Genomic DNA, 15,901 nt, shown 5'->3' on the forward strand with positions numbered 1-15,901 from the left:
TAATTCTGCACCTGCAGTTATTGGAAGTCAATGAAATGTCTGCATCAGCTGGAAGCTATTTTTTTCTATCAATCATAGGTAGACAGTGCTGCATTTTTGTCCTTAAGTGCTTATTCAGCAAAAACTTAGGTACAGGCAGCAAGAGATATATTTAGAGAGATTAGCAAAATGAAACATATAAGCAGAATTAAACAAGAAAATACAACGCTACTGTGTGTATGTAAATTCTCAAGTAATTTTTTCAGAAAAAAAATTATACACATAAGGGGAGAAGGCAGAATACTGAATATGTATTAATGCATGGCTAATAAGTATAAATGCACGAAATCAAAATCCTTCTTCAGTATGTAAAGCAAAAATAGTTTTTATCCAGTTTGCTAAGGAAATAGTAGGAATTTCTTTCTCATGTCAAATTAATAGAATAAATCAAGAACACAGTGTTTCAGCTTTCTTTTTTATTTCATTTTGTACTTTTAAGTCTACAGAGATGGGTTGGCCAAATTCTAGAGACAAAAGTCTCTAACTGATATATAGGAAGAGTTCCTTACCATCTGTCACACAACAGTCCTCTGCTAAGATGTGCCTGCATTGTATTTCTCAGTTACTTTTTGCAGTGGGATACAGAACATAGTTAAGGAATGTTTCAGACTTAAGGAAACTTTAAGTTCTTGGTCCAATGACTCAGAACTCCTGTGTGGTCTTGGATGCTTTTCTTGACCTCTTTGCATCCCGATCGTCCGTTTGTACCAGAGAGGGATAACAGACTTGGTCTCCCACCCTGGCTCTGTCTTTCCTAGTTAGACTATCAAGTCATCAGGAAAAGCATTTCACTGTTTGTTTGGATGGCCAATAAAATAGGGTCTTGATCCTAGTGAGGGCTGACAGACAATATAGCAGTTCATGTTATTATTACTATTATTATTATCATCATCCTCATTGCTATTACTAGTATGACTACATGACTGTTTAGTTGGACACCACTGAGTTGTTGCTTTGCCTGTGGAGTCAAGTGCTTATTTCCCCTGCAACAATCCCTTTGACCTTATTAGAACAGGTCTTAAGCTCACTTGACCCTGTTCATACCATTGAGATAACAAAGACCAACATTACTTAAAGGCTGGAAAACCCATGAATCTTGTTTGACATTTGCCAAGAAAGGCAGTAAAAACTATTGTAGGCAATCCCTAAAAAGCTTCCCAAGTCTTTTAGCAGACACTACAAATAGATATGAGCTACACTTCCTCCTGAAAGCTGCATTAAATATGTTACCCCACATTTTAGCATTTCTTTTTCTTGCCAGCCTCACCAATGGAGAGGCAATGGATTGCAGAGCTTGGAAGTTCTGATTTTGAACCTGACCCATGAAAGTCAGTGTGGATTTTCCACAGGAGTAGATCAAAAGTAGTAAAAGAAAATGATAGGCTGGCAAGATGGTGCAAAGTTAGCAATCCATTCAACCTCCAGACTGAAAAGAGACGTAGGATAAACCTCTGTATGGATAATAGATAGCATAAGGTATGCCATGCATTAGCCCTGATATATATCTCTATACAGTCAACAGGAAGGTTAGACTTTGGACCTGCTTCTCAAAGAACTCAAAAACATGGTAAATACTATAGAAAAGCATAGTAATAACTAGCTTTTAGTCTGAACAATCGTATTCCATCTCAGGAGACAGCAGAGGAAAGCTGGGAGAAAGATACTGAAATCTTGCTATGTCAAAGCAAAATGAAACCTTTCCCTTAAACAAAACTTTGTGATCGCTTATGCAAGCAGTCTAACAGTATAGAGGGCATACTGGCATAAGCAAACTGCCATATTCCCAAGGTTAGCCCATATTTAGGGCTGAGAGATAGAGACAAGTCAAGAGTATGAGCTTTTCCCCCCAAAATTTAGGTTTTTTCATGAAATGTAAAAACATTATTGTTCTCTGCTTTTCACCCTTCTGTCACCAAAACCACTTGCTAAGGCACATCAAATCTGTCATTTTCAAAGTGTATCTCTCTGGCAAAAAAATTCATGAAAAGACACTGTTCAACCATTTTCTCCAATTTTTGAATACAAATACTAAATGTTGAAATATATCTCTGATGTATTGGGTCAAAGTACATACCTAAAGACTTTTATCTTTAGTGATTTTTGACCTTTCAGCAATTATCTGACAAAAGGTGACACATGCAAGATGTAAGTTTTTCCAAAGTTAAATATCCCAGTGCTATTGGTATCACTAAATGGTCAATATTCTGTATATCTTTATAGCACTGAAAGAGTACAAAATATTTTAAAGAGCTGAATTATTCTCCTTTATGCCCCTTATTTCATGCAGTAATTTAAAAGAGAGGCTGGTATGGCTGCAAAAGTAATGCATAGCTCTGACTTAACCATTGCACAGTTGCTATAGACCAATGTCACACATTGCCTATCTATTGAGATATCTACAAAAACAAGCACTTCTTCCTAGTCCAACCACCAGTGTGTGGAAAATATAAGGTGATGCAGGCACAGAGAGGTTTTAGGGAGAAGCAGAATTTACTTACATAGAAACTAAAGTTTCTATGGCTTTTTATTATTACTATTATTTCAGCTAGTGATAATTTCCTGTTGGGTGGACTACATATACCTGCATGTGCTTTTGGAGTGAGTTTCACAAAAGTTGGTCTAGGATAAAGGAATATTTTATTAAAAACTAAATATGAAATCAGTATGTGTCTCAGAGCTTCTCCTGTGCTTCACCCTCCTGTGCTATTGTGGACTAATGAGGCCACTATAGAGGGCCACAGAAATGACTTTGTTGTCAAAGCTTGTGGCCAGACTGGGCCCTGAAACTGCTGATGGGTACTGCAGTCACATCAAAGCACTGAGTTGCTGTATTTCAGGAAAAAGAAGTACCCTTCCTCATGTCTACTGTAATGCTGTATGCTCTCTTGGTTTTCACTACATCTAACCATGGCAAGTTAAGGGCCCAGGTGCTGGCCTGACATTCGCTGTCATCTGTTATTCCAAATATCCTACAATAGACTAGTCTGCCAAAGGGATTGGTCTTTGATTCTAGTTCCTGTTGTATTTGAACAGCAGCAAGGAGTAATCTGCTTTTTCAGTAACTAGAAGCACAGTGAGAAATATGAAGGGATTGCTATATTTATGTCTCTAGTCAGAGGTCCTCTGCAACATAAATGTCACTCTCAAACACCAGCAGAATTTAGGCAGCATACCTTACCTTGCTTCCAACAGCTGGAAACTGGAATCCTTGTAGCATCTTGTCCATTAAAAGAAGGAGACAAGAAAAGCCCTTTATTTCTACACACACATTGTCTCCTTCACTTCAGCAAAATGTCTTCTGATTAAACAAAACACGCTAAGACATGAAATCCATCACTTGCTTCAAATTCCCCAAGTGCATGTTCAACTAGTCTTCATTAAAAATAAAAGGAATACATACACTCATAAGCCCTTGTTTAGCTAACAATTGCAATCCTTTGAGCACAAGCATCTAAGTACCAAAATGTGTAAGTAAGTCATAAGTTCTTCTAGATCACAAAAATTTTATTAGCAACAGCATTTGATTCTGTGTTCGTAGTGATTTCCTTAGGCACTGTGTAATGGAGAATAGTTCTCTCTACTGTGAGCTGAATATGTGTTTCAGACCTGGATTCTCAGAGGAAAGTCTTCATATCTTGACATGGGAAACCAGAATTGCACTACTCAGTAGAAGTGAGGGGTGAAAACATTGCTCATTTGTGTTGACAAAGGATCAGACTGAAGAAAGGATCCTAAGTGAATACTTGAATTTAGGCTAATACATAAGTGAACTAAAGTCCCCCAGTTTTTCAAATATGAGCCCATCCATAACAGAATCTTCAAAACATATTCTGGAGCTGACCAAAGCTCAAACCTGGTACAGATTTTGAATGTAGGTCTCAAATCTAACCTCCTGTCACCCCCATTTAGCATGGAGCATTAATTTGAAAAGGTTTTCCCTGAATTTGGTATAAGTGCGATTTGTTTACTACTATGCAGATGGAGTTTTTGTTCATATTCAAGAAGAACACTTGTGCTAAAGTTTGTCTTCATTACTACTCTTGCCCCTAGCTCTCTTTTCTTTCTTTGTGCTGAGTTATACTTCTCCCCAGTCACCAGAAGCAGAGCTAAAATAATAAATCTTTAAAAATAAATCAGATAAAATAACAAAATGTGCTCTATTTAAACAACCCACACCAACAGCAGTGTTCATTAATTAGATATAAACATGGATACTATTAAATCACAGCAGAGAAAGACAGGGAAAGAAAAATTGAATCATCTCACCTGCACTTTGTAATATTGTACGCTATTAAAACAGGAGATGTTCCACAGGCAAGTTTATACATTTCTGATTTGTTTGATATACTTTCTTGAATTATTACTGTGCTATCTATATAACTGTTGCTCTTGTGTGAATAATAGAAGAGGGGAAAAAAAGAAAAAACTGTAGTGCTTTTATTCTTCCTTTACAACACTTAGCAAGTGAAATGGGAACACGTTTTCTTCCCAAAGGTTAGTGACATAATACTGCAGTTTCATCATATATTCCTTAGTATCGTTCTTCTGAAAAACTATAGTAGCAGATTGCTGATATCTCCCATGCAGAACAATTCACAGCCTGTGCTCCCCTCTGAGAGTATGACAGCATTTGGAAAGTGGTTCAGCTTACTAAATTTAAAGTTAATGTTTGGCAGGTTCTATAGCACTCAAGTTTGGCAAGCAGAGTATAATGAACAAAGTGACACTATTTTTCATCATATTTAAAAATGTAATTCCCTGAAGATTAAAGGGTGCTGTGGGGAAAGAGGCCCTGCATTAGTTCTTGCCTTTTTGCAGGAGGATACCAGTTTATACAAATGGGCTCTGGTTTAATTAGTGTGGCAGCGGCCCCTGTTTTGACTCCGGGTTTTCATTGTGACTCCTTTTGCTGAAACTGCCACTAAAAGAAAATTCCAAATGAACTCAAAGAAAAGGAACCAGTCAGTTACTTTGCTTTGAATATGAGCTTTTCCAGACAGACTCTGAAGAGCTGTCCACAGGGGAGCAAGTTGTTGAGCTATTATTACTTGAATGGTTTTCAGCTCCATTGATGTCCCCCAAGGTTAACAAGGCAGTTCAGTTAAAAATAACCTTAAATACAAAGGGCAAGGGGTGGGGAATCCAATATTTAAAAAACAATGTCAAGAACTGGCTTGCACTGGGAGAGTCTAGGACATCCAAAGTTAAGGCTAGAGCTCCATCTCTCAAATCAAACTGTTACGGAGGAAAAATAAAAGCACACTAGGACAAGTTAAGGTCAAACTGTAACGACTGTAGCTTTGATTTTCTGGCTTCAACAAGCCAATGCAGCACCCTTAATGCTCATAAGCAGAGGAAATATTAATATCATTAAATAGAAAGGCATAGATGTGTTATTTATGTACAAAGATTGTACTTTATAGTAAAAATCTCCAAAAAACCCATGCAAGAAAAAAAAAGCTTTAGTGTCCATTATTCTGCAAAGTCCAGATACAGAGCGATAAATGGGACAGATGAGCATTTTACAGCCCACAAAATTGCTGTCTTAAGTCAATGGTACATTGCACCAGGCTCCAGTTTGAAGGGACACCTACAGGTGCATCTACACATTCTAAGAGTGAAAGTTATCAGTGAGTCTCAAATCTATATAGTGCACGCAGTAAATGCACTCTCAACATAAATGTGCACCAGATCAAACTCCTCAGGTGCAGCTGCTGAGCTCATGGTGAGAGTCCTCAAGTGGTGCTTCTTACTGTGTAGATGCTAACTCTTTGACAAAAGCTGGTTTATTTCAGTGGTTTTCTTTGCAACACATGCTGAAATTACTTTGTACACACCCCTGTAAAAACAGTAGGTATATCCTTCCCCAGGGTGTCTGCAGTTATAAGCTGTATACTGCCTGTTCACCGCAGGTGTTAGCCACTTCCATTTACTAAGCCTGTCAAAGGTTTGAGAAGTACTAAGTGTCTGTGTTGAATAGTAACAACATTATCTTATTTCAAATGCTACAAATAAGCAACACTTATTTTTGGTAGACAAAACCATGAATCCAGCAGCCCCCAATTTTCTGGATATGCAGGGCACATCAGTTGGAAGGATGAAGCCTAGTTTCAACAGGTAGAGTGTTAGCCATAACCATGCCACATCACAGCTTCCACTGCGGCAGTTACTTACCAGGTTGAAGATTGTTCTACCCTAGTAATTTTCTCTGCTTCATTTAACCACATCATAAAGCTTCCTGTCCAAGGGCCACCCAATCTTGTACTCTGTTGTTAGCCCCTGTACACTGCCTCCCAGCTTGAATCCAAGCCCTTCTTTCAGCCATGCACGTGCTACTTTGCCCTTCCACAGCAAACCCCCAATATGCTTACCTCAGTCCTGCTGCTGGGATTTTTAGAGGGCTTCCTTCCAGTCATGGCTTCTGCTGTCCTTTACCAGTACCTCTGCTTTTACTGTCCTAGAGGGATATCAGAGCCCTCTGGCAGCTGAGACTTGCACAAGGAGTTATCACAGAATGCAGGATGGAGCCCAAGTCTACTGGAGCTGTGTACACATGGGGAGAAACAAGAGCAAGAAAGGCAGTAGTCCATGGGACTGGTTCTTCTTTCATTTTACTCCATTATAGTTCAAGAGTATTTCTGCTAAAATCACTAAAATGATTAAGTAAATCATATTTAACTCATACCATACTAAGTTTTGGGAGAGGTCAGTCTCTTGTTTCTGTGCTCCTGTTTAGTGTGCATGACAGAATGTTCTTGCAGGCTGCATCAGATGTTGTTGAATAAGTAGCTTTCTCTGTCTGAAAGCTTTCTGTCTATTATTAATGTCCTTCTTTCTGCGCTTGATCATATGATAAAACGTTGGCACTCTCCTGGATGAAATGTATATTAATTTCTCTATGGATGATAAGAAAAAGGCAGCTAAGGGATCATTTATCACAGCAGATTAAGGCATAAGTATCCACTGACAATTCCTTTAAACATTACATTACATTTTCATCTTCCTTTTCTAGATTTCTTCATCATGTAAGTTCTCAACCAAAGTCCCTTCCAGAGTTTTCTAAAGGACTCAAGTGCATACAACAAACATACATAACATGAAAAATAGTGCTAAACATACTGCATGATTTCTCTTGTTCCAAAAAAATCATTCATTTAATCTTCTGGAGTCTCATTGATAAAATCCATTTCTTCTACCCTGCGAATCTACTCATCCTCACAATTTATGTTGTCCCTCATTCCAGCAATAACATTTCTGCTTTAAATTACTAAGTACAGTAAAAATGGAAAGCATAGCTTGCTTCACTCACTAGCTGTTTGAGAAACTTTACAGGATCTCTTCAAATAGAAGCATGTTACAAAGACATTACTGTTTCAAGGATGAGCACCAATATATAACAAAATTTTATCTCTAGAATAATCACCACATTGTAGAGCATAAAAAATGCACTATCTGGGGAATTTTTTGCAAGGATATGACACTGAGTTGGCCATAGGCACTGAATGGCCTTTATTATCAACAAGTGTGCAGTGCTTTAGTCATGAATTTGCTGCACATGCACAAAGCACAATTTCTACTGGTCATAATACATTAAAATCAAATGCTTTTTTCAGCAGAACACTCAGAAGATACTAATCTATTAAAACAATTCCCATTCTGAATTTTCTTTTTTTTCTTTTTTTTTTTTTATCTTGTCCTCATTTCAGCTGGGGTAGAGTTAAATTTCTTGATAATAGCTAGTATGGGCCTTTGTTTTGGATTTGTGCTGAAAACAGTGGTGATAATGTGGAGGTGTTTTAGCTGCTGCTAAGTAGCACTTACACTGGTCAAGTACTTTTTCAGCTCACCGTGGTCTGCTGGGTGCACAAGAAGCTGGGAGGGGACACAGCGGGACAGCTGACCCAAACTGACCAAAGGGATATTCCATACCATACGACATCATGCTCAGCATATAGAGCTGGGGGAATAAAAAGGAAGAGAGGACATTTGGAGTGCTAATGTCTGTCTTCCCAAGTAACGGTCATGCTTGATGCAGCCCCGCTTTCCTGGAGATGGCTGAACACCTGCCTGCCCATGGGAAGCAGTGAATGAATTCCTTGTTTTGCTTTGCTTCCGTGCGCAGCTTTTGCTTTACCTATTAAACTGTCTTTATCTCAAACCATGAGTTACCTCACTTTTACTCTTCCAATTCTCTGCCCTGTCCCACCAAGGGGGAGTGGGCGAGCAGCTGTGTGGTGCTTGGTTGCTGGCTGGGGCTAAACCACGAAAATTACATATGGGCATAGAGCTCTTTGAAAAAGAACACTGCAAAACTTGGTGTATAAACAAAGAAAACGGGTGGTGTTTCTTTTCTATTCTGTTCTACTTAGGTAAAACTAATTGATTGAACTCAAGCATTCATTAAGATTTCTCCTTCAAGCAGAGAGATGGCAAGGAAAATTTCAGCCACTATCTCAATGTACATTAAAAGTACATTAAGGTCAATTTTGTAGTGATACTTTCAAAGACAGCTTTTTTGCCTCCATCCAGAGAAACTGGGTTTTTTGTTTGGTTTTTGGTTTTTTTTTCCCACAGGATGTTCATACCCCTCATTATATTCTGCTCATTCTTAACCTTTTTTATAACTCCCCAAACCAAAAACTCCCCCTGTATTTAAAACAGAAAGTTAAAAAATTTAAGCTTTCTAAGCTACCTGGGTAGACTCTAACCATATTAGAAATTAATATGGTCCTCAGTACCATAGATATGAACATCTCTCTGTCTTATATACCTCATGATCTAGCACAGGTTAATGATTTGCCAAAGTGTGCTGTTGCTGATTTATAAATGGGGACATTATACCTGTTAAGCTACCTGTCCAAGCTCACAAAGGATGCTTGCAGTAGCATAAAGATTTCAACCCAGATCTTGCAAAATGCAGAACAGTGTCTTAACTGAAAGGACCGTCGTTACCTTTACTCTGATTAAAGTAGAAGGATCTATATACAAACAAGCTTGTTCTGCTCTTAGACCACAAAATGCCTTCAGCAGCCTTTCCTCCACAAAAAAAAACCATCCATACATCTTTTAAATTTTGACTAACACTCAAAACTTTTCATTTTAAATAGGGTTGGATGGCCATGCAACTTATCAGGGATGCAAGACCAGAGCCAGAGTGCCTCTCAATAGTGCTTGGTTCATGCGGAAGTCAGTCAAGAAGCCATCTGCTACAAGCAGCACTATCAAGTACATGCGTATAGGACTCATAGCTGCCCCTCCTGCCCCAGCATCAGTGTAACCAGTGGATTTGGACAAGTTTCTAAACTAGGCACATCAAATTAATTAATGGTTATTTTTAAGCAGCTGAAGTCCCATGCCCTCATTCTCAAGTTCGGAAGTTAAAGTGACAACCCTGATATACAGACTTCAATATCTAAAACACAGTGCCTTTGAGAAAGAGGTTACTTATATGTGCAGGTTTTTCACAGCATGAGAAGTGAAGAACAAGGTAGGAATTATAGAATGGTTTACTTCCCATGACCAAACCACAAGAGCAAAATTACAGGAGAGGCAGTATGACTTGCTGTGTCTCAGTACACACCATCTGTGTCCCTTGGAAGAAACCAGTTTGTTTTCCAGTACACTAAAGAACATCTTTCTTCTGTTTGAGTAACCACCTCAGCCACTGACATACATTTCCAAGTAAAAGGCATCCATTTTTTTGAACATCTCACTTCCAAAATATTTTGTGTAATTATGCATAGAAACAGAATTAGCATTTCTAAACACATTGCTTCTGGAAACCATCTTGCTGAGAACTGACCTTGGTAGCATTTATTCTGGATAGTTTAATTTAGTCAGCTGCATAGGATTTTTAAGGTTCACTATAGAAAACTAAAAACACAGGGGAATTTTTAGTCAAAAGCCCAGATTCTGCTTCTCTTTGACATGATGCATAGCACTTTTCTCCACAAGCAACTCCATTTAATATTGAAAGTTAAAATCTGTTCAAAACTAATACAATGAACAGAAATTTAGATCACAATATAACAAAAAGAGGCATGGCAAATGCATGGGGCAAGTGGAAGGCAGAGCCTAGGCTTCAGCAATAAAACTGGAATTTTCCTTGAATTACAAGCAGTACTCTTTTAAACTGTTATTTAGTCAAAGTATACTGACAGGTACAGTAGGCGTCAGTACTCACAGGAGTTCAGGACAGGGCATTTGCTTAACATGGTTAGCAGAGAGTTTTAAAAATAGTTTAACACTCTCATTGATATGTCAGAAGAACAGTCAAATAGGTAGCTTTATCCCCAAACTTGCACATCTACTTTAGCGAGCACTACATCTGGACTCTGTCCTGAAGTGAAGGGAATATATGCTGAAACCATAAACCCAGAACGCATCCTGGAGACAAGCTATGAGTACAAGCATATAAGCACAAGGCAGCAGTGGTGCTAATTTCCAGATGGACCTGCATGCGTCCTTCAAGGGTTTCAGTAACTACTCGATCAGATTGTTAAAGTGTGTTGATGGAGCATCACTTACATTGACACAAGCTGCAAGGGGCATGGGTTTTTAAATGCAATGACAGCAAGCACAATTCAAAGAGCTGCTTCTACTTCTCCGTCCACAGCCACTGCAGGAGACCATCAGCTAAAGCACAGGTACAATTGTTCTTTTGTGCACAGAAGTATTATTCAAATCAACAAAGAAATGGGAACTCACAGCTTGCCTGGAAACAAAAATCACAGTGGGTTTCCCTGGCCTACATGTCATCTTCCTGTAGTACTGTAAACACTCCATTTGCTTCCAGATTACAGACCTCATAGTTCGTGCCATTAGGTAAACATGCTGTCTGTCATTAACCTTAAGGAATGTGTAATTAAATCCATCCAGTAACAAATTCCCTGGATGGTTGCTGGAAAAATCATTACAACTGGAAAGAAGGTGGTCTATGGCTGCTCGTCTTCCTGGTCAATACTGCTGACCACAAATACAGTTACTCGTATGAGCATGTACACTTTGGTTTCTTTCATTAAATTGATTCAAAAAAAACCTTGGCTTTAGATGGAGCTTTTCTGTTCTAGAATTAAATGAAGATGCTATTAGAAAACTGTTAATCAGGAAGACTAATAGCTCCTTAGCTCCATAACAGCCTCACCTATCACAACAAATAGTAAATAAGATGTTAAATAGAGTAAATAGCATGTTAAAATATGCTAGGAAAATACATGTTAGGAATAGTTCAATTATTAGGCACAGGATATGTGTAAACACATATGTGACAGCAGGGCCTGGATGGGATCATGCCTACTTGTTGCTGCAGTCAAGACTGACCATAAGCTGATGCAAATCTGCAGAAATGCTTCCAGCTCTCTGTCACTCCTACTTCTGAGTTATGCCATGTGCAAGAAATATAGTGAATCTTATGTAGTTAATTAATGGAGAAAAACCTCTTAGGATGACAGTTCTGAAATAATACCCAGCTATATTTCTCAGCAAAATCATAGATATGATCTTCAACCCATTCCAAAATGAGCTGAAATCAGTACTTTGTCCAAGCTCTAAAATAACAATATTCAGGTTGCCCTTCCTCTGTCATATCAGCACTGTCATACCTATGTAGGATCACTGATCCATTTAGGCAGCACTCACCAAAAAACAGTTTCAAAATAAGGAAGTGAAAGATATAGTTCCAAATCCGGGTCCTGCTCCACTCCTGCTGTGGCAGCCAGCTGTAAAACCACCTCCCATCAAAGCTTATGTCTAGACACTATTGCAGGAAGGGGAGAGCAGCTTAGCTCAATCAGGCTGATGACTCCTTGGGAGGCCTTAGCAGCTGACAGTGTTTAGGGTGGCCTTGAGGCTGCTCTAAACCCAGCCAAGCTGACAAGGCATCAGCTGAGGGTTTGGGGAATCATAGCAAGCTTGACAGTTCCATTCATTGTCAATGGAGACTGACTCCAGCAGACTAACAGGCTCATGTTATGTAAACTGTAAAGCTAAGGGTGTTAGAACTCCCAGAGCATTTATTGCATGGTGGAGGAAGAGGAGGGTTAAAAAGAGGTTACTTTCAATATTATTTTTTCTTTTTCAGAAAAAATCTCTTGCACCTTTACTGACAAGTAAGAGACTTTTTGTTTAAGGAAAAATTAGTAATCTCCATCTGACCTGATACAGCCTGCACATGTGAGTCTATTGTATTGTGTTCTGCTGACAAAGGGCTTGATAGATGTTGATATGAATGCAACATCCATTGTCCTACAACACAGTAGGAACTAGGAAAAGAAGATTTTAAAAAACCCTGTTGCCCACCATTTTCCTGTCTTACTCCAATTATTTGCTATATACATTTTCTTCCTCAAGGTATGAAACATAATTCCATACACAGAAAATACTCATCATGTCTATGTGGGACCAGCTGCCTAGCCTGGGTTCATAACATCTCATCATGCTTAATAACATCTCAGCATTTTCCTTAGAGGAATATGGTGCAGGAGAAAATAAAAAGCTGAGGAAGGAGCTGTCACAGTGATCAAACTAGTTCAAATCAACTAGTTTTTTACCTTACTGTATTGCATCTAGCAGCAAAACACCAGAGGATGAAAGCATAGCCAGAATGTTACAGAGGGAAGGGACGAGAGTTTAGGAAAAATATTTGGATGGAAAAACATTGAGAACCCAACTTCTTACAATTCTGGTAAGCTTTCTCAGCTTCCCTTTTTTCTTCTCTAGAATCATAAGCAGATGTGAGAAAATAATGTGTAAAAGACTGAACTTCCACCTTAAGTAGAAGAAAAAATGCCAAAAAAGCTAGCAGGCAGAGCCTGCAATAGCAATACTGTGAGAACAATTTTGAGGAATTGAGGGGTTTGGATATATTTCAGGAGTGCTTCTCAAATTTCAAGTGCGTGTCTGAACAAAATCTGGTCTCCAGAACTTAAGGTACACACCTTGTAATCTCCATTTCTGTGCTAAAAGGTATTGCATGGTTAAGAGAGAAGCAAAGCTTGCAAAGTTAGCATTCTGCACTTATTCTTGAATATCTGTCAATAGCTTTTTCTCCTCAGTCCAAATAAATTTTATAGCTGAAAGCAGAATAAATTTCTCTACCATCAGTACCATTGTTCAGCTTGTAGACTAAGTGAATCCACACAAGAAAGGGGGTCCAGGATAGGGGAATTTTTTCCAGCAAAGCACATTTAAACTGTATCCGGAGTTCAGAGGGGGGTGAAAGGGGAGGAAAACAGACATACTTCCAACCATTCAAACAGGAAGACCCAAATCCCGGTCCCTTATGGGAAGCCCAACAGTTTAAAAAAAGACCACATAAAATTAATTTAAGCACTGCATTTAAAGGTAAGCATGGAGTTTCAAAATGTGCTTCCACTGTCATAATGGCTTAATTTTCCTATTCAACACTGGCAATTCTGTTATGGTATTCCTTTAAATTCTCCAGAGCCAGTTAAATCTAGCATAACATAGCTAGTAATTTTCAGGACAGAGTCAACTATAAACATAGATGCCTGTCTAAATAGAACCCAGGATTTCTGAGGAAAGTGTGGTATGTGTATGTACAGACATGGTGTAAAATTGCTTCATTTCACACTGATAGCTATTTTATTTTTGATTCTCAGCTGCTCAAGAAGTTTTCTTTGCAACCTCTGTATCCCAGTCATGCTGCGGCAACATTTAATAGAAAATACCGAACTGAGAGTAAACCTAAGTGCAGATCACCAGCTCCTGTAATTTGTAATATCAAACCTGTCATCTTCTTTCAAAGTTGGCAGCTCCCAGAATTAAGCATCTGCACAGGAATCTCAGCTTTCAGATGTATAAACGCGAGTCTCTAACCTTCATAACTGCAGAAAGAAGTTGAAAATATATGGCAAGTCTAGTTCAACCCCTCAAAGACACCAAAATAAATTTTAAAACCTCAAGATGCATTCATCACATGATTTTTGGGGAAGTCAGGGGAGTCTACCACCTGTTTGTTTGGGTTTTTTAAAATATTGGCAGTACTGCAAGTGTCTCACCATTTCCTGCAATTGCAGTGTCATAATTAAAAGTGCGGTATAAAGGAAAGCAGCGATGAGGCCTAAGCTGCTAAGCCCATACTGAGTCAAACACACCTGTGCATACCTTCTGAATCAAGGTTGTCTAGTGGCTAAGGGAAAGGACTAGAAACACTTCTTTACAACACAATTAGGCATCATGTCTGAGACCCCAGGTTAGCTCTAAGCACGCTCACAGAGTTCTCAGAAAGGCTAGTTAGCTGAGGTACGATGTGGGCTGATGCAGCTGCTCAGCTAGCAGGACCTTGACTTGAGTCAGGCAGCATTTACACAGGTAGCTCTTGTACCCTGCTCCATTTCACAGTACACAGGCAGCCTCCATCTTGGTTCATGACAGCATTCATGAATGCCACCATACAGTTCCCAGGGATAGGCATAACAATGCAATGAAAGATCTGCTGGCCGGATGCGGTTAAAATAACCTCTGAAGGATATTCCCAAAAGCTTCACCACCAGATGATTTTCCAAACCTAATCACTGCTGGAAACCTCTCTTCCTGATGAGAAGCAGAAGGAAGGTGTTCATGGGGGACTATGAGAAGAGTGGCTCAGAAAAAGAAAGGGACCTTCCTAGCTATTCAAATAGTTTTGCTTCTTTTTAATGCAACTTTTATCATCACAGGCAAGAGTTCATGAGTCCTGAGATCCATTTGAATAGATTTGGGTACTTAGTTTCTATTCCCAGTCAAAAGCTATTTACCAGCCTTCAGCAAGCTGTGTTTTTACCTCTTAAATTCCTTGTTTTCCTTTGTTACACATTGTCAGAGAATTCCACACAGAAGGGTTATTTTTTGTTGTTTTTAGCTGTACCTTCAATATTCCAGTAGCCACAAAGTAGAGCAATTCACACATTTATTGCAGCCTCAGAAAAAGGACTCTTGAAACTTTTTTCCTCAAAAAGGCTAAAGGTAATATTTTAGCCTGATCGTGATCAGAAAAGCATGGGCAGTGCTTGGCACAATATACAGAGAGCAATAGGATACAGAAGTCTCTTAAAAAACAGTCAGTGCAGAAAACAAGTAAAAGCAAGCTGTTGCACACAGACCAGGGTCTGCACTCACTGAATAGCTGCCAAAATAATTTATGTGTTAGGTGATGCATCCTTATCAACAATGAAGAAATGAGAGTAGGGGAACAGATGAAAGGTTTTAAATATGGTGGGGAGTTTTAACAGAAAAAATAATCAAGAAATATAATGAAAAATTATATATAATATATAATATAATGAAAAATCATAACTATTATAAGGAGAGGACATTATCCTCCAAACAACGAAAAAGTTCTGGAAAACAAATAGTTCACAGAGATATTTTTTCCAGAAACTCTCACTTCATTATCCTCATAAAAGACTTAAAATTGCTGAATTACCTTCAGCCATTGTGAGTCTGTTTATTTCCAGCTGCAAGCTGTATAGAAGTGCACAGTGTTCAAAACTTGGAATTTATTAAAAAGTGGTTAACAACAATGTGAATTCCAGCCAGCTGAAAAGAAAGAGAGAGACTATTAAACTAGAAAATATTGTTATTCTGACCTCTCAGCACCATAATTTCATTCTGTTTATTTACAGAGACCTTAAAGAAACATGAACTAAAAAAGATTGTGCTGTGGCAATCCTGTCAACTATGCTCATCTGGAGAATCAAATTTTATTGGGAATATACATCTTTCATGACTGTCATATGGTGTTGAACACTCACCTCCTCCCTGAACTCTCTTTTTGAAGGGGGTGGTAGAGGGGAAGAAAGAGGAGGCAGAAGAAAACAGGAAGGCAGGAGGGAGGCGAAGTTTAGAGATTAAAATCATTTAC

The 15,901-nt window shown here is 38.7% G+C and overlaps 1 long non-coding RNA gene across 1 annotated transcript in view; it reads right to left on the reverse strand.

Moving 5' to 3' along the window:
* The window catches only part of LOC135310437 (uncharacterized), a 137,731-nt gene that overhangs the window by 14,172 nt on the left and 107,658 nt on the right, over positions 1-15,901 (reverse strand). The window contains exon 3 of the long non-coding RNA XR_010370495.1: positions 6,411-6,582. This is a non-coding gene — a long non-coding RNA (uncharacterized LOC135310437). The remainder of the gene's footprint in view (positions 1-6,410; positions 6,583-15,901) is intronic.

The sequence above is a fragment of the Phalacrocorax carbo genome, chromosome Z (assembly GCF_963921805.1).
Source record: "Phalacrocorax carbo chromosome Z, bPhaCar2.1, whole genome shotgun sequence".
Taxonomy (NCBI): domain Eukaryota; kingdom Metazoa; phylum Chordata; class Aves; order Suliformes; family Phalacrocoracidae; genus Phalacrocorax; species Phalacrocorax carbo.